Source organism: Bos taurus, chromosome 25, assembly GCF_002263795.3.
Source record: "Bos taurus isolate L1 Dominette 01449 registration number 42190680 breed Hereford chromosome 25, ARS-UCD2.0, whole genome shotgun sequence".
NCBI lineage: Eukaryota > Metazoa > Chordata > Mammalia > Artiodactyla > Bovidae > Bos > Bos taurus.
Genome location: NC_037352.1, coordinates 22352856 through 22371634, shown reverse-complemented (window position 1 = coordinate 22371634; position 18779 = coordinate 22352856). Strand labels below are relative to the sequence as shown.

General features: G+C 40.3%; 1 protein-coding gene and 1 pseudogene across 1 annotated transcript in view; one reads left to right on the top strand and one right to left on the bottom strand.

Moving 5' to 3' along the window:
• The window catches only part of TNRC6A (trinucleotide repeat containing adaptor 6A), a 223948-nt gene that overhangs the window by 109064 nt on the left and 96105 nt on the right, over positions 1 to 18779 (bottom strand). The window lies entirely within an intron of this gene.
• LOC107131823 (5'-AMP-activated protein kinase subunit gamma-1-like) overlaps positions 1 to 18779 on the top strand; it is a 114597-nt pseudogene that overhangs the window by 12777 nt on the left and 83041 nt on the right.

Genomic DNA, 18779 nt, shown 5'->3' with positions numbered 1-18779 from the left:
AGCTGTGTCTAACTCTGTGACCCCATGGACTGTAGCTCGTCAGGTTCCTCTGTCTAATGGATTCTCTAGGCAAGAGTACTGGAGTGGGTTGCCATGCCCTTCTCCAAGGGATCTTCCTGACCCAGGGATCAAACCCTTGATTCTTCTGCCTCTCACCATTTGTTAAAAGCCTGTCCTCTAAACATTAAAAGTTCTTGGCATCCTACAAAGGAGTAAAATGAAGTCACAATAATTATACAACTAAAAGTATACAGAAAAGAAAAGAAAAATGGAAACAAAGAACAAGTGGGACACACAGAAAACAAATAGCCAAAATGTGAAATTTAAATTTACTAGACCACATCAGATGTAAGTAGTCTAAGCATCCCAATTAAAGGCAGAAATAGAATGGATAAAAAAAGAAGGATCCAGCTGTATGCTGCCTATAAGAAACCCCCTTTAATACTAAGACACAGACAGGTTAGAGGCAAAGAGAAGGAAAAAAATAAACTAAGCTAACACCAATCCAAAGAAAGCTGAAGTGTTTATATTAATATCAGCAAAGACTGTAGAGCAAAGACTATTACCAGGGAAAAAGATGATCCTTTTTTAACAATAATGGGCCAGTTCATCAAGAGGGCATCCCAGGTGGCTCAGTGGTAAAGAATCTGCCTGCCAGTGCAGGAGACACAGGTTCAATACCTGGTCTGGGTCAATCCCACATACCACAGAGCAACTAAGCCCATGTGCCACAACTATTGAGCCTCTGCTCTGGAGCCCAAAGCTGCAACTACTGAGCCCATGTGACATCGTCACATCGATGTGACGGACATCGATGCCTGTCCGTCCTAGAGCCTGTGCTCTGCAACAAGAAGCCACGGCAATGAAGTCGGAGCACTGCAACGAGAGAGTGGCCCCGGCTCCCTGCAACTAGAGAAAAGCTTTCACGGCAGCAAAGACCCAGCACAGCCAAAACTAAATAAATAAATAAAATTTTAAAAAAGAGAGGAAATAATGAAGATCGGGGGGTTATAAGTGAAACAGAAAACAATAAACAATGGAAAAATCAATGAAACAAAAAGCTAGTTCTTTGAGAAACTAGTTTCATCAGCAAAATTCATTATTTTTTAGCCAGGAAAAAAGAAAACACAAATTAATAAGAACAGAAATGAATGAGATGATAATGCTACAAGTTAAAAAGACATTAAAATGACAATAAGCGTATAAGCCAGTATATGCCAAAAATTCAGCAACTTAATTAAAATGGCCAAATTCCTTGAAAGACAAGCTATAAAAACTCACTCAAGAAGAAGGAGATGACCCGCACAGTCCTTTATCAGTTTAAAATTTTGACTTTGTATTAAAAAATCGTCCCATGAAGAAAAGTCCAGGTCAAGACTGCTTCATTTATTCTAGTAAATATTTAAGAAATGAATAACATCAAAATCTACCAAACTCTTCCAGAAAATTAAAGAGGAGGAATTATTTCTCAATTCCTTATAAGAAGTCAAAATTACTCCAGTAGCAAAGGCCAAGATATTACAAGAAAAGAAAACTACAGACCAACATTTCTGATGAACACGAATACAGAATTTAAAGTGTTTTTGCAAAACAAACCCAACTGTATATGAAAGACAATATTCCATAACCAAGTGATGTTTATTCCAGAAATGAAATCAATCATCATATTATAAAACTATACAGAATCCACCTGCAATGCAGGAGACCTGGGTTGGATCCCTGGGTTGAGAAGATCCCCTGGAGGAGGGTATGGCAACCCACTCCAGTATTCTTGCCTGCAGAAGCCCCATGGACAGAGGAGCCTGGTGGGCTGCAGTCCATGGAGTCACAAAGGGTTGGACATGACTGAGCAACTAAGCACAGTACATAAACACAGCAAAACATATAAGAAAAACCATATAGTCATCTCAGTAGAGGCAGAGAAAGTTTTGGAAAAAAACCCAGTATTTGTTTCTGATTAAAGAAAAAATCTCATTAGATCAGATCAGATCAGATCAGTCGCTTAGTCATGTCCGACTCTTTGCGACCCCATGAATCGCAGCACACCAGGCCTCTCTGTCCATCACCAACTCCCGGAGTTCACTGAGACTCACGTCCATCGAGTCAGTGATGCCATCCAGCCATCTCATCCTCTGTCGTCCCCTTCTCCTCTTGCCCCCAATCCCTCCCAGCATCAGAGTCTTTTCCAATGAGTCAACTCTTCGCATGAGGTGGCCAAAGTACTGGAGTTTCAGCTTTAGCATCATTCCTTCCAAAGAAATCCCAGGGCTGATCTCCTTCAGAAGGGACTGGTTGGATCTTCTTGCAGTCCAAGGGACTCTCAAGAGTCTTCTCCAACACCACAGTTCAAAAGCATCAATTCTTCAGCGCTCAGCCTTCTTCACAGTCCAACTCTCACATCCATACATGACCACAGGAAAAACCATAGCCTTGACTAGACGAACCTTTGTTGGCAAAGTAATGTCTCTGCTTCTGAATATGCTATCTAGGTTGATCATAACTTTCCTTCCAAGGAGTAAGTGTCTTTTAATTTCATAGCTGAAGTCACCATCTGCAGTGATTTTGGAGCCCAGAAAAATAAAGTCTGACACTGTTTCCCCATCTATTTCCCATGAAGTGATGGGACAAGATGCCATGCTCTTCGTTTTCTGAATGTTGAGCTTTAAGCCAACTTTTCACTCTCCACTTTCATTTTCACCAAGAGGCTTTTGAGTTCCTCTTCACTTTCTGCCATAAGGGTGGTGTCATGTGCATATCTGAGGTTATTGACATTTCTCCCGGCTATCTTGATTCCAGCTTGTGTTTCTTCCAGTCCAGCGTTTCTCATGATGTACTCTGCATATAAGTTAAATAAACAGGGTGACAACATACAGCCTTGACTACTCCTTTTCCTATTTGGAACCAGTCTGTTGTTCCATGTCCAGTTCTAACTGTTGCTTCCTGACCTGCATACAGATTTCTCAAGAGGCAGGTCAGGTGGTCTGGTATTCCCATCTCTTTCAGAATTTTCCACAGTTTATTGTGATCCATACAGTCAAAGGCTTTGGCATAGTCAATAAAGCAGAAATAGATGTTTTTCTGGAACTCTCTTGCTTTTTCCATGATCCAGTAGATGTTGGCAATTTGATCTCTGGTTCCTCTGCCTTTTCTATAACCAGCTTGAACATCAGGAAGTTCACGGTTCACATATTGCTGAAGCCTGGCTTGGAGAATTTTGAGCATTACTTTACAGGGCACTTAAATTCTACAACTAACATGATAGTTAATAATGGAATACTGAATATTTTTCTCTAATATTAGGAATAAGACAAAGATTCTTACTTGAACGTCTTCTATTCAACATTGTTCTGGGGGTGTCAATACAAAAGAGTAGAAATGAAGTACAACTATCTTTATTCACTTTCGATGCAGAAAGTTCTATAGAATCTACAAAAACGCTACTAGCTTTAGTAAATGGGTTTAAAGGCAGCATACAAAAATCAGTTCTATTTCTATACAATAGCAATGATCAATAGGAATTTGGAATTAAAAATTGCAATTATTTTCAATGGTATCAAAAATATGAAATGCTTAGAGATAAATCTGACTAAATGTGCAAAATCTATACCCTGATAACAAAATATTGGGGAGAGAAATTAAAGAGTACTTAAATAAACAGAGAGATAGTGGTGCTTACAAATTGGAAGACTTGGTATTATTAGGATGTTAGTTACTCTAATTTGATGTATGGTAGTGGTTTAGTTGCTAAGTCATGTCCTATTCTTGTGACCCCATGGACTGTAGCCCACCAGGCTCCTCTGTCCATGGGATTTCTCAGGCAAGAATACTGGAGTGGGCTACCATTTCCATCTCCAGGGGATTTTCCTGACCCAGGGAGCAAACCCAGGTCTCCTGCATTGGTAAGTGTTCTCCTGCCATATAGGCAGATTCTTTACTGATGAGCCACCAAGGATTTCTAATTTGATGTATGTATTTACTGGAATGATAATCAAAATCCCAGCAAGATTTTTTTTTTGGAGGCCGGGGGCTTGGTAAAAATTGGCGAGTTGATTCTAAATCTCATCTAGGAAAAAAAAAAAATCTCATCTAGAACTATAGAGGACATATAATAACGAAAATAACCTTGAGAAAGACCAAGCAACCCAACTTCAAAGACTTATTAGAAAGCAACAGTAATAGTGTGGCATTGACACCAAAATAGATAAATAGATAAATGTACCAGAACAGAAAATCCCAAAACAAATCTATACCCATCTGATCAATCTATTTTCAGCAAAGGGTGCAAAGATAATTTTTTCAATAAATTTGCAAAAAATATAGTACTTCAACCCATTCCTTATATCATACATACAAATTAACTCAAAATGGATCATATACCTAAATATGAAAATAAAAACTATAGAACTTTGGGAGTAAACATAAGAGAAATCTTTGTGACCTTGGGTTAGGCAGTCACCAAAAACATAATTCATAAGACATCAAAATTAAAACATATCAGCTCTTTAAAAGATGCTGTTCAGAGAGAGAATGAAAAGCCACAGACAGGGAGAAAATATTTGCAAACCACATAAAGAATTTAAGTCCAGAATACATAAAGGAGTCACAAAATTCAATACAGAGAAAATAACCCATTTTTTAAAATAGGCCAAAAATGTGAACAGAACTTCAGTAAATACGATACACACATGCTCAAAAGATTTAGTACTTAGAGAAATGAACATTAAAACCACCATAGGATACCACTACACACCTATTAAAAACGTCCAAAAACAAGGCTCATAATACTATTGTCGGTAAGGAAGTGAAGCAACTGTAGCTCTTATACACACTGCTGGTGGGAACATAAATTATTCAATTATTTTGAAAAACCATTTTGATAGTTTTTTAATAGGTACTTACCCAAAAGATATAAATGCATTTGTTCACACAAAGACTTGTACATGAATGTTCAGAGACATTTCCTTTGTAACACTTTGAAACTAGAAACAACCCACTGTCCATCAACAGAAGAATGCATAAACAGACTGATCAATATATATATAGTACAATATTCTTCAGCACTTACAAGGAATGAACTACTGATATGCACAATGTGGATGAACTCAGATCCAATAGAATAGAACAGTGCTTGCCAAGGAATAGGAAAGATTCAGGGAAATACGAGAGGGCAAGATTACAAAAAGACAAGAGAAAACTTTTGGGGATGATGGATATTTTTATTATTTTGATTGTGGTGATGGTTTCACAGCTGTATACATATGTCAAAACTTCTCAAATTAGACACTTTAAATATGTGAGTCAATTAAGCTCTTTTTTTTTTAAGGTTTGGCAAAGAACAGGATATTTACATAATTTCAAAAACACCTCCCACAAAATGCTTCAAAATGTAAAAGGAAAATGAGTAACTTTACATTGGAGAAACCTGAGAGACACCCTGTTAGTGATCAAAGTGAACATCATCCAGAGATTGTAGTATCTGAATCTAGCACCACTTGGCAAGATGCAATAAGAACACGGCATCATTTTGTGGGGTTCCTGTCAAAGACGTTCAAAATAACTTGAACCTGATCATGAGGAAACCTGAGATCAACTAAATTGTGGGGCATTCTTCAAAAGAACTGGCTTGTAATTTTTTTTATGTGTCAAGGTTATAAAAATCAAGGAAAGACTGATGGAAGGAGACTAAAAAGATACAGCCACCAAAAACAATGCTAGATTCTGAACTGGATCCTTTCCCTACAAAGACATCATTCAGATAATTATGGACCTGAAGAGTTCGAGGATTAGATGATAACGATGTTAATTTCTGATTTCAATCATTGTATTAGGTTATACATGAGAGTTTCTGAGCTAATGGGAAATAAACTCTCATTTACTGTAGGGTGATGTGGCATGGATTTGGTTCTATTTTCAGGTTGTGTTAGCAATTTACTCTCAAATGGTTCGGTGCAGGGGTGGGAGTTCTTTTTCTGTATTTCCAACTTTTCTGTTAGTTTGTGATTGCTTTAAAAAAAAAAAAAGTTCTACTTACTCCTTTCTTAATGTATTTGAGCTATCAGTGGAGTAGATTCACAGAAGTGAACTAGGTGGGTCAAAGGATTTGAACATCCTTAAATGTGATGTTGTTCTTAGTTGCTTAGTCATGTCTGACTCTTTGCAACCCCATGGACTATATATAGCCCACCAACCTCCTCTGTCCATGGTGATAAGTATCACCAGATTACCTTTCAAAGAGACTGCCAATTTATGCCCTGGCCAACAATTTATGAAAGCATCTATTTCCTCTTATTCCTTTTGGGCACTATTAAGCACTTTTGGTTTTTCCTGTGGTCATGTATGGATGTGAGAGTTGGACTGTGAAGAAGGCTGAGCGCCAAAGAATTGATGCTTTTGAACTGTGGTGTTGGAGAAGACTCTTGAGAGTCCCTTGGACTGCAAGGAGAACCAACCAGCCCATTCTAAAGGAGATCAGTTCTGGGTGTTCTTTGGAAAGAATGATGCTAAAGGTGAAACTCCAGTACTTTGGCCACCTGATGCGAAGAGTTGACTCATTGGAAAACACCCTGATGCTGGGAGGGATTGGGGGCAGGAGGAGAAGGGGACAACAGAGGATGAGATGGCTGGATGGCATCACTGACTCGATGGATATGAGTTTGAGTGAACTCCGGGAGTTGGTGATGGACAGGGAGGCCTGGCGTGCTGCGATTCATGGGGTCACAAAGAGTCGGACACGACTGAGCGACTGAACTGAACGGAACTGAAGCACTTTTTAGCCATGCCACTGGTGTAAAGGTATCAACACTTTTAAAAATATTTATTTTTAATTGATTGATGATTGTTTTACAATGTTGGTTTGATTTCTGTCATACATCAACATGAATTACCCATATCAACACTTTTGATCTTTACAAATGTGTTATCTCATTTTAATTTATATTTCTTTAGTCACTAGTGAGGTTGAGAGACTTTTTATGTATTTATAAGCAATTTGGATTTCTTTTTTGTGAACTTCATGTTCACAAAAAAGTCCAGTTTCAAGCTGTTCATATTTTCCCTTTTATTTATGAACTCTTTGATATTAAAGAAAGTGGGGTTTTTTTTGTAGTCTGAATTTTTTTCACTTTTTTCTAGTGCGTTATCTATCTTTTAACTTAGTCTATGCTGTTTTTATACTACGCAGCTATTTTAATTTTTATGTAGCCATTTTTTTTCCTATTCAGCTTCTGAGTTTTGTGGCTTGCTTAGAAAGATTTTCTTTGATTCAAAATTATATGCGTGTGTGTACACATGCCCATGTTTTCTTATTCTTTGTTTCACTTATTTACATTTAAATGTTTATTTGTCTGGAATTTATCTGGTGTAAGGAATCAGATAAGCACCCAGCTTTATGTTTTCTTAAATGGCTGGGCAATTACCTGAGAATCAATGACTATATTGTATGATTTTCTTTCTTTCCTCCCTGATTTGAAATACAGCTTTACCATACACTAGCTTCTCAAATGTACTTAATCTGTTTCTGAATTCTAACCTGTTTCATTAATCTGTCTTTCTTTTCATGTACCAGTAGCAAACATTTTTCATAAATGCAGCTTTATAATATGCTTCAGTGCATACTAGGGTCACGAAGAGTCGGGCACAACTTAGTGACTAAACCACCAGCATACTAGGGTTAATCCTTCTTTATTACTTTTCTTCTTCAGAATTTTCCTGGCTAGCCTCACTTGTTTATTTTTCCATTTGAACTTTAGACTCTGTCTACTTTCACAAAAACCCTCATAATGTATTTTTATTGACATAAAGTTAAAAATAAAGGTTAATTTAGGGAGAATACATATTTTCACACCATTAAATCTTCTTATTGATGAACATGGTATGTATTTTCATTTGCTTCTTCTTTCATTTTCTTTCATCTTTGTTGATGCTGACATTATAAAAGTGAGTATTGGTGCTCTTTTGAGTACAGTATTTTTCTTCCTTTTTTTCTAGCTTTCTTTTTCTGAAACATAAAAATGCTGTTGATTTTCAATATTTCTCTTGCAACCAACCACCTTCCTGGCTTAATTCAGTCTGTTTTAGAGATTTTTTTGAAAGAGTTTTTCCAATAGTACTGTTGGGTTGTTTAGATATGTAATTATATTACCTGTGAATATCATCATATTGTCTTCACGTTGGAATGTTTAAACTTATTTTTTAATCTTGGGTTTATCTAGAACAATGTTTAAAAATAACTGTTAAAAAAGGTAAGGGCTTCCCTGGTGGTCTAGTGGCTAAGAATCCACCTGCCAGTGCAGGGGACATGGGTTCCATCCTTGGTCTGGGATGATTCCACATGCCAGGGAGCAATTAGGCCCGTGTGCCACAACTATTGAGCCTGTGCTCTAGAGCCCAGGAGCCACAACTGCTGAAGACCGTGCACCCTAGGATCCGTGCTCTGCAACAAGAGAAGCTCTCGCAATGAGAAGCCTGAGCACTGCGATGAGTAGTCCCTACTCACCACAACTGGAGAAATCCCACGCACAGCACAGCCACATATCAATCAATCAATCTTTAAAAGCAAAAATACTGAATGATACCCAATACTCTGTAATGACCTATAGGGGAGAAGAGTCTAAGAGAGTGGATACCACAACTAGAGAATGGCCCACACACAGCAGTGAAGACTCAGCATAGCCAAAATACAGATAAATAAAAAAGAGTGGATAGACGTACATGTACAACTGATTCACTTTACACCTGAAACTGGCACAACTTTGTAAATCAACTATATGCCAATAAATTTTTTAAAAATTTATCGAGGTGTCTTTATAATTGATAAAATAGAAATGTCAATAAAGGAAAAAAAGCTGAGCGAATGACAAAGTGAACACACACGTGCAGTTCCACACACCCTCCTCCCAGTTTCCATTCTTACACCCCTCCCCACAGGAAACCACTGCCCTGTTGCGAACAGGGTGTGTGCATTATGGTTTTAAGATGCTACTAGATTCTGGTTTGTGTGTAAAGATTACACTGGCTTTGTGGGAAAATCTGACTTTCTTTTCTCTGTGGATTAGGTTTGAAATAACTAAATTGCCAATATTCAACTGTTTTGGAACTTCAAAGATAGAAACAGCATTGAAAAAATTTAAATAGATGGAAGGACATTCAGAATACCTAATGTTGTTAAGACGGCAACACTCCTCAAGTTGGTTGAGAGATTTAACACAACTGTATTGGAATACCAGCTGGACTGTTTATAGAAATTGACAAGCTGATCCTAAAATTTATGTGGAAATAAAAGGGACATAGAATAGCCAAAGTGAAAGTGAAGTCGCTCAGTCATGTCCGACTCTTTGTGACCCCATGGACTGTAGCCTACCAGGCTCCTCAGTCCATGGAATTTTCCAGGCAAGAGTACTAGAGTGGGGTGCCATTTCCTTCTCCAGGGGATCTTCCCGACCCAGGGATTGAACCCGGGTCTCCCGCATTGCAGGGAGATGCATTACCATCTGAGCCACCAGAATAACCCAAGCCACCTAGAAAAAGAACAAATTTGGATGGCTCATATTTCTTGATTTCAAAAGTTACTGCAAAACAGTAATTAACACTTTGATAGACATAGATATCGACATAAAGATCAATGGAAAAGAATTGAGAATTGGGAAATAAGCACTCATATTTACAACCACTTGATTTTTCAACAAGGATATTAAAACAATTAAGTGAGTGAAAGAGTGGTCTTTTCAATGAACGGTGCTGGGAAAACAGGATGGTCAAATGCAAAAAAATGAAGCTTGACTCCTAACTTTCACACATACAAACATTAACTCAAGATGAATCAAAGACCTAAATGTAAGAACTAAACCTGTAACACGCTTAGAAGAAAGCATAAGAGTAAATCTTTATGGTCTCGGATCTGGCAATGGTTTCTTAGACATGAAACTACAAGCACAAACAAAACAACAAAATAGATATATTCAGTAAAGTGGACTTTATGAAAATTAGAAAGTTTGGCGAATCAAAGGACATTACCAAGAAAGTGGAAAAGAAAACCAATTTAATGGAAAAATATTTTCAAATCATGTATTTGATGAAGGACTTACATCTAGAAAATGAATGTAAGGAACTCTTAGAACTCAATAATAAAAAGATACATAACCGTGCACAGAAAAAGGAAACCATAAACAAAACAAAAAGACAACCTATGGAATGGAAGGAAATATTTGCAAACAATGCGACTGACAAGGGCTTCATTACCAAAATATACAAACAACTCACACAACTCAATATTAAGAAATCAAAAAACCCAATCAAATGAAAAAAAAATTGGCAGAAGACCTAGATACATATCTCTCCAAAGAAGACATACAGATGGCCAACAAGCACATGAAAGTATACTCAACATCGCTAATTACTGCTGCTGCTGCTGCTAAGTCACTTCAGTCGTGTCCAACTCTGTGCGACCCCAGAGACAGCAGCCCACCAGGCTCCCCTGCCCCTGGGATTCTCCAGGCAAGAACACTGGAGTGGGTTGCCATTTCCTTCTCCAATGCATGAAAGTGAAAAGTGAAAGTCAAGACGTTCAGTCGTGTCCGACTCAGCGACCCCATGGACCGCAGCCCACCAGGCTCCTCCGTCCATGGGATTTTCCAGGCAAGAGTACTGGAGTGGGGTACCATTGTCTTCTCTGCTCTAATTACTAGAGAAATACAAATCTAAACTACAATGAAGTCATCACCTCACCCTGGTCAGAATGGCCACCCTCAGAAAGTGTACAGATAATAAATGCTGGACGAGGTGTGGAGAAATGGGAGCCTTCCTACACTGTTGGTGAGAATGTACATTGGTGCAGCTGCTATGGAGAATAGTATGGAGTATCAATGAAAAACTCAGAATTACCATATGATCTAGCAATCCCAATTCTCACATCCATATGTGATTACTGGAAAAACCATAGCTTTGACTATACAGGCCTTTGTTGGCAAATTAATGTCTCTGCTTTTTAATATGCTGTCTAGGTTGGTCATAGCTTTTCTTCCAAGATGCAAGTGTATTTTAACTTCATGGCTGTAGTCACCATCTGCAGTGATTTTTGAAGCCCAAGAAAATAAAGTCTGTCACTGTTTCCATTGTTTCCCCATCTATTGGACCATAAAGATGGTTCATTAAAGAGAGAGTTGGACCATAAAGAAGGCTGAGCACTGAGGAATTGATTCTTTTGAACTGTGGTGTTGGAGAAGACTCTTGAGAGTCCCTTGGACTGCAAGGAGATCAAATCAGTCAACTCTAAAGGAAATCAATCCCGAATATTCATCAGAAGGGACTGATGCTGAAGCTGAAGCTCCTACACTTTGGCCACCTTATGCGAAGAACTGACTCATTGGAAAAGACCCTGATGCTGGGAAAGATTGAGGGCAGGAGGATAAGCAGACGACAGAGGACAAGATGGTTGGATGGCATCACCAACTCAATGGACATGAGTTTCAGCAAGCTCCAGGAGGTGGTAGAGGACAGGGAAGCCTGGTGTGCTGCAGTCCATGGGGTCGCAAAGAGTCGGACACCACTGAGTGACTGAACAACTAGCAATCCTAATCTTGGCCACATATGCAGAAAAAGAAACCCTCTAATTTGAAAAGATACATGCACCCTAATGTTCATAGTGGCACTATTTACAATAGCCAAGACATGGAAGCAACCTAAGTGTCCACTGACAGATGAATGGATAAAGAAGATGTAAATATATATATATATACACACACACACATATACTGGAATATTACTCAGCCCTAAAAAGAATGAAAGAATGAGATAATGCAATTTGCAGCAACATGAATGAACTTAGAGATTATTACACTAAGTAGACAAAGAAAAATATCATTATGTCATTTATTTGTGGAATCTAAAAGATAATACAAATGAACTTATTTACAAAACAGAAATAGACTCAAAGACATAGAAAACAAACTATGGTTAATAAAGGGGAAGGAGGAGAGGGATAAATTAGAAGTTTGGGATTAACAGATACAAACTACTATATTTTAAAATGGATAAAGAACAAAGCCTTACTGTATGGCACAGAGAACTATATTCAATATCTTGTAATAACCTGTAATGGAAACGAATCTGAAAAAGAATATATATATTTATGTATAACTGAATCACTTTGCTGTACACCTGAAACTGATACAACTTTGTAAATGGATTATACTTGAAATTAAAAGAGAAACATAACTCTAAGAAGAAATGCGAAAAGGATCTGTAAGACATTTCTTCAGGACAAATGGCCAATAAACACGTGAAAACATGCTCAACATCATTAGTCATGAGGGAAATGAAAACAAATCAATGAGATATCACTTTACATGTACTAGAACTGCTGTAACAAAAAAAGACGGATAATTACGAGTGCTGACAAAAATGTGGAAAAACTGACACCCTCATACCCTGCTGGTGAGAATATAAAAGAATACAGCCATTTTGAAAACAGTCTAGCAGTTCCTCATAACATTTAACATAGAGTTACCACGTGACCCATGAACTTCACTTCTAAGTAGACACCCAAGAGAAGTAAAAACATATGTCCACATGAAAATTTGTACACAAATGTTTTTAACAGTTTTATTTATAATAGTCAAAATGTAGAAATAACTCAAATATGTATTGACTGATCAATGTGCAAAGAAATGTGGTAGATCCATTCAATGGAAGATGATCTGGCTATAAAAAGGAACGAATTACTGATACCACCCATGACATGAACAAGTCATGAACACATTACCATAATTGAAAGATGTCATATGAGAAAGACTCCATATTATTAATATATGATTCCATTTATAGGAAATGTCCAGAATAGGCAAATCCATAGAGTCACAAAGTAGATTAGCAGTTGCTAAGGGTTGGGATGCAGAAAGTTGGTGAACTGGGGGATGATGGATATTGGGGTTTCTTCGTGGGGTAGTGAAAATGTTCTAAAATTGATTATGGTAATGGTTGACTGAACTGAACTGAATGGTTGCATAAGTCTGTGAATATACTAAAAACTATTGTATTGTATACATTGAATGTATGAATTGTAGGGTATGTGAATTATATCACAAGAAAGCTCTTACCAGAAACATGTCATTTCATATGGTTCAACCCAATATTGTCCAATGTCTTTTTTACAAAGTTTCTTTAAAAAATATTTATTTATTCATCTGCATCGGGTCTTAGATGTGGCACGTGGGACCTTCCTTGCTGTGTGCAGGTTCTTTAGTTGTGGCATAAGAACTCTTAGTTGCGGCATGTGGGATCTAGTGCCCTGACCAGGCATCGAACCCAGGCCCCCTGCAGTGGGAGCACAGAGTCTTAGCCACCAGACCACCAGGGATGTCCCCCAATATCTTAAATAGCATCAGCTTATATGGTATGGCTTGAAGAACTGAATATAGGAAGAGAAGAGGGAGTATAAGATTACCTGCATGAGAAGGTAGAAAAGGAGACAACCAGTGGGAGCAGCAGGCGGCTGGTTTGCTTTTTGGGGAGAGGACTTAGACTTCCTGCATAGGAAGAGGAGAAAGAAGCAGCGGAGTGGAAGATGTTGAAGAAGCAGGAACAAGGTTGACGGATGACCTCCAGAGTCATGGCGGAAGCAATCACCTGGGAAGGAGTCCAGCCTCTCTCCCGTAAGACAGGAAGGAAGAGGGAGAGGATGAATTCAGATACTAATTAGTTGATGGTGCAGGGAATTTTATTTTCTTCTTACTGGCCTCAATTTTTTCTGGAAAGAAGGCAAAATCGTTTGTAAAAATAAAAGAAGAGAGAGCAAGGTCGTGGGTTTGAAGAGAGGGAAATGTCAGGGCTTGGTAAGGGGAATGAATGAGGAAACACGGGGGCTTGGGAGGGCTTGAGGGCTTGAAGATCCGGCTGCCAGCAGAGGAATGGACTCTGAAGTGATGCTGAGACATGACCCCTGCAGATCCCTGGAGTCTCGTTCGTTTGGGAGCCATCACCTCCTGAGTCATTCCTGCTTCAGGCCAGACAACCCCAATTCTTTCAATATTACTCATACATTTTGGCTTTGAGCCTCTTACTCTCTGGACAGCCTCCTCTGAACTGGCTGCCTTTGGCAACCTTTCTCCCAGAACAGAATGTTCTTTGTTGGTGAGCACTGATCCAAGTCCACCTCCCTGATTCTGAGCCCTATGCTTTCATTAATTCAACCTAAGATGACCAGATTCCACTTGGCAGCCTCATGGCATTGGGTCAGTGCCAAATAAATACAAGGAGCAGACAGAAAGCTACCTGATAATATATCAGCCTCCCGCCTTATTAGGCAGGGGAGAAAGTGGCGCGGGTGGAGACCAGCAGTTTGTCAAAGAAGTTAGAAAGATGTTTAACAAGGTGAGTGGTGAACGTCTAAAGGTGTAGGATCAGGGATCAGGGTGAAAACACATATGTGGGCCATTCCCCCAGGGTGTGTAAGGCCAGCCAGACTGGCACGTCACCCGTCACCTTGAACCTAGTTACTGAACACAGCCCGTCAAGCACATTACCCTGGAGATCCACAGCCCATTGGGGTTCAGGAGTGTCACAAGATAAAGGGGAAGGTGCAAAGGAACCCTAGGAAATACCTTTCGACCTCAGCTGCTGCAGTTACACAGGTGTTACTGCTGGTCTAAGTCTCTAAGTACCAGAAGGCATACAGTCCCTGATTCTAGAAGGGGTAGGATAAACATGGTAGAAGGAACACTGCCTTTGGTGTCAGATAAGACCCTGATGCTGGGAAAGATTGAAGGCAGGAGGAGAGGGGGACGACAGAGGATAAGACAGTTGGATGACATCACCGACTCAACGGACATGAGTTTGAGCAAACTCTGGGAGACAGTGAAGGACAGGGAGGCCTGGTGTGCTGCAGTCCATGGGGTTGGCAAAGAGTCAGACATGACTTAGTGACTGAACTACAAGCAGATTTCAAGCCCATCTCTGCTACTTATCTGCCTTGTAACTCTAGAATTTGGCATGCTGCTTAGCCACTCAGAGCCTCAGTTTCCACATCTGTAGAATGGAAATTAATCGCATCTACCTTCAGGGCTGGTGGTTGAGGAAATGGTACCAGTGGCCATTCAGTGCCACTCTCTTGTTCATTTCTAGGTCTTTATTTTGGCAATTCCCTCAGAAGTACATTTTACACAGCCCAGATTTGCCTGAATAGTTCCTGGTCATCCTTCATGCCTCATCTGGCTCTTTTCTGTCTCCTGTAAACCCTCTTGGATTAGATGTCCTTCTCCTTGCTTGCTTTGCTCCTCCCTTCCCAGGACTGACTGCACCACATCAGAACTCATTACCTGTCTCTTCCCAGGTCTGTGGGGGCAGGAACAGGATCTCGCCACCAACATACCCCCAGTTCAAGGCACATACCAGGCACTCAGCAGATAAGCATTGAAGAGATGAAGTTTCGAAGATGAAATGAGAATAATGCATGTTTAGCCCATACCTCCCAAAATTCACTAGGAAGACAAAAGGAATACTTATCCACTTTCTAATCTCCCTACAGGTGCTTTGGCTTCCTTAAAATTCTCCCCAAGGGCTTCCTATGGTCCAGAAGCTGCTGCTGCTGCTAAGTTGCTTCAGTCGTGTCCGACTCTGTGCGACCCCATAGACGGCAGCCCACCAGGCTCTCCCACCCCTGGGATTCTCCAGGCAAGAACACTGGAGTGGGTTGCCATTAAGACTCCACATTCCCAATGCAGGAGGCCCAGGTTCATTCCCTGGTCAGGGAACTAGATCCCACACGTTACAACTAAGAGTTTAACATGCCAAAACTAAAGATCCTACATGCCACAACTAAGTTAATTCATTAATTTTAAAAATTCTCCCAAAGCCTATGGGGAGAATCCAGGGAAGAGAGCACAACCTCTGGAAATAGAATGCATGAGTTCCTCTCCTGCCTCTGTCACTCACCAGCTATATGACTTACCCTATCTGTACCTCAGTTTACTCATCTGTGAAATGAGTCATAGGTTGTCACAGAGATTAAATAAGCCATTCTTGCCATAATGCTTGTAACAACGCCGGGAATGGAGTAAATACCGTAAAATATTTAATAAACATCCAGAAAATGCCCCACACCAGTACTCCTGGCTGTCCTGCCATGCTCCTTCTCTCTTACGCCAGCTGCCTGTGATGATCTCCCATTCTTGTTGATAACAGAACAGCACCTAATCGTGTGCTGTGGAGTCTAGGCAACCTCCATCTCAGTTAGATCGAAATCAGCCACACTCGTGTGATTACTGAAACCACAGCTTCTCACTCTTTAATGTGCCTCTCAATCAACTGAGGATCTTATGAATTCTGATTTGGAAGCTGGGGCAGGCCCGAAATGCTCCATTTCTAACAAGCTCTCAGGTGATGCCTATGTTGTAAGTCCACGGACCACATTGAACACTAGGATTCCTTTTTCTCACAGGTAAGTGAAAGACTAGCATATAAACGGAAGTGAGAAAGAAGATTCGAATGAAAGAAATCAAAAGACACACAAACCTAGGTAGTTTCTCCCGTTGTTTCTGCATTTTAATGTTGTCAGTGTCTGTCATTCTCTTGGCCACAAAATGGTTGCTTTGGCTCTAGCCATCAAGTCCAAGACCCAGGCAGAAAGAAGACAGAGTGGGTCAAGAGGAGGACCAGATTTTTATTTATTTATTTTTTTTGGCTGCACTGTTCCTTTTGGCAGTGTGTGGGATCTAGTTCCCTGACCAAGAATTGAATCCAGATTCCCTGCACTGGAAGCTCAGAATCTTAACCACTAGACCACCAGGGAAGTCTCAGAGGGCCAGTTCTGAGCCTACCTCTTTAACACAAAAGCAAAAACTACCCCACAAAGCTCTGACAGAACTCTGCTTACCTCTCATCGGCAAGAGTGCTTTCACATGGCCACCGCTAGCTTCAAGGAAGCCTGGGAAGGTGTTTGAGCACAGTCCTGCCCCCAGATGACTTCATTTTCTTGGGCTCCAAAATCACTGTAGACAGTGACTGCAGCCATGAAATTAAAAGACACTTACTCCTTGGAAGAAAAGCTATGACCAACCTAGACAGCACATTAAAAAGCAGAGACATTCCTCTGCCAACAAAGGTCTGTCTAGTCAAAGCTATGGTTTTTCCAGTAGTCATGTATGGATGTGAGAGTTGGACCATAAAGAAGGCTGAGCACTGAAGAATTGATGCTTTTGAACTGTGCTGTTGGAGAAGACTCTTGAGAGTCCCTTGGACTGCAAGGAAATCAAACCAGTCAATCCTAAAGGAAATCAGTCCTGAATATTCATTGGAAGGACTGATGCTGAAGCTGAAGCTCCAATACTCTGTCCACTGATGTGAACACCAGACTCATTGGAAAAGACCCTGATGTGGGAGGGATTGGGGGCAGGAGGAGAAGGGGACAACAGAGGATGAGATGGTTGGATGGGATCACCAACTCGATGGACATGAGTTTGAGCAGGCTCTGAGAGCTGGTTATGGCGGAGAGGCCTGGCATGAAGCACTCCATGGGGTGGCAAAGAGTCAGACACAACTGAGCAACTGAACTGAACTGAACTGCCCAAAACAAAATGGAAAAGAAAGAGAGGAATGGAAAAGGGATAAGCAACTGGCAATATCAGCCAGTTTGTGCATATGCCCAGATTCATGTACACACTTCTTTTCACTCAGAAAATTATGGGATCAGTAAAATAGTCTCTCCCTCCTCTGGTGGAGGCATGGGTCGGTGGTGGCCTGCTGCAGGGTTGGGGGCACAGAGTGTAGCAGTGCGTGCATGGGACCTTTTGAAGGAGGTCGCCATTATCTGCAATATCTCCACCATAGTTTGGCCTCAGGTCAAATAACAGGGAGGGAACACAGTCCTGCCCTTCAACAGAAAATTGGATTAAAGATTTATTGAGCACAGCCCCGCCCACCAGAATACCCAGTTTCCCCTTCAGTCAGTCTCTCCAATCAGGAAGCCTCCATTAGAGGGCAGACAGACTGAAATCCACAATCACAGAAAACTAACTAATCTGATCACATGGACCACAGCCTTGTCTAACTCAATAAAACTATAAGCCATGTGCCGTGTAGGGCCACCCAAGACGGGCGGGTCATGGTGGAGAGATCCGACAGAATGTGGTCCACTGGAGAAGGAAATGGCAAACCACTTCAGTATTCTTGCCTTGAGAACCCCATGAACAGTATGAAAAGGCAAGAAGACAGAACACTGAAAGATGAACTCCTCAGGTTGGTATGTGCCCAATATGCTACTGGAGATCAGTGGAGAACCAAGTGCAGAAAGAATGAAGAGATGGAACCAAAGCAAAAACAATACCCGTTGTGGATGTGACTGATGATGTAAAGTCCGATACTGTAAAGAGCAATATTGCATAGGAATCTGGAATGTTAGGTCCATGAATCAAGGCAAATTGGAAGTGGTCAAACAGGAGATGGCAAGAGTGAATGTCAACATTCTAGGAATCAGTGAACTAAAATGGACTGGAATGGGTGAATTTAACTCAGATGACTATTATATCTACTACTGTGGGCAAGAAACCCTCAGAAGAAATGAAGTAGCCATCATAGTCAACAAAAGAGTCCGAAATGCAGTAGCTGGGTGAAATCTCAAAAACGACAGAATGATCTCTGTTCATTTCCAAGGCAAACCATTCCATATCACAAGATCCAAGTCTATGCCCCGACCAGTAATGCCAAAGAAACTGAAGTTGAATGGTTCTATGAAGACCTACAAGGCCTAGAACTAACACCCCAAAAAGATGTCCTTTTCATTATAGGGGACT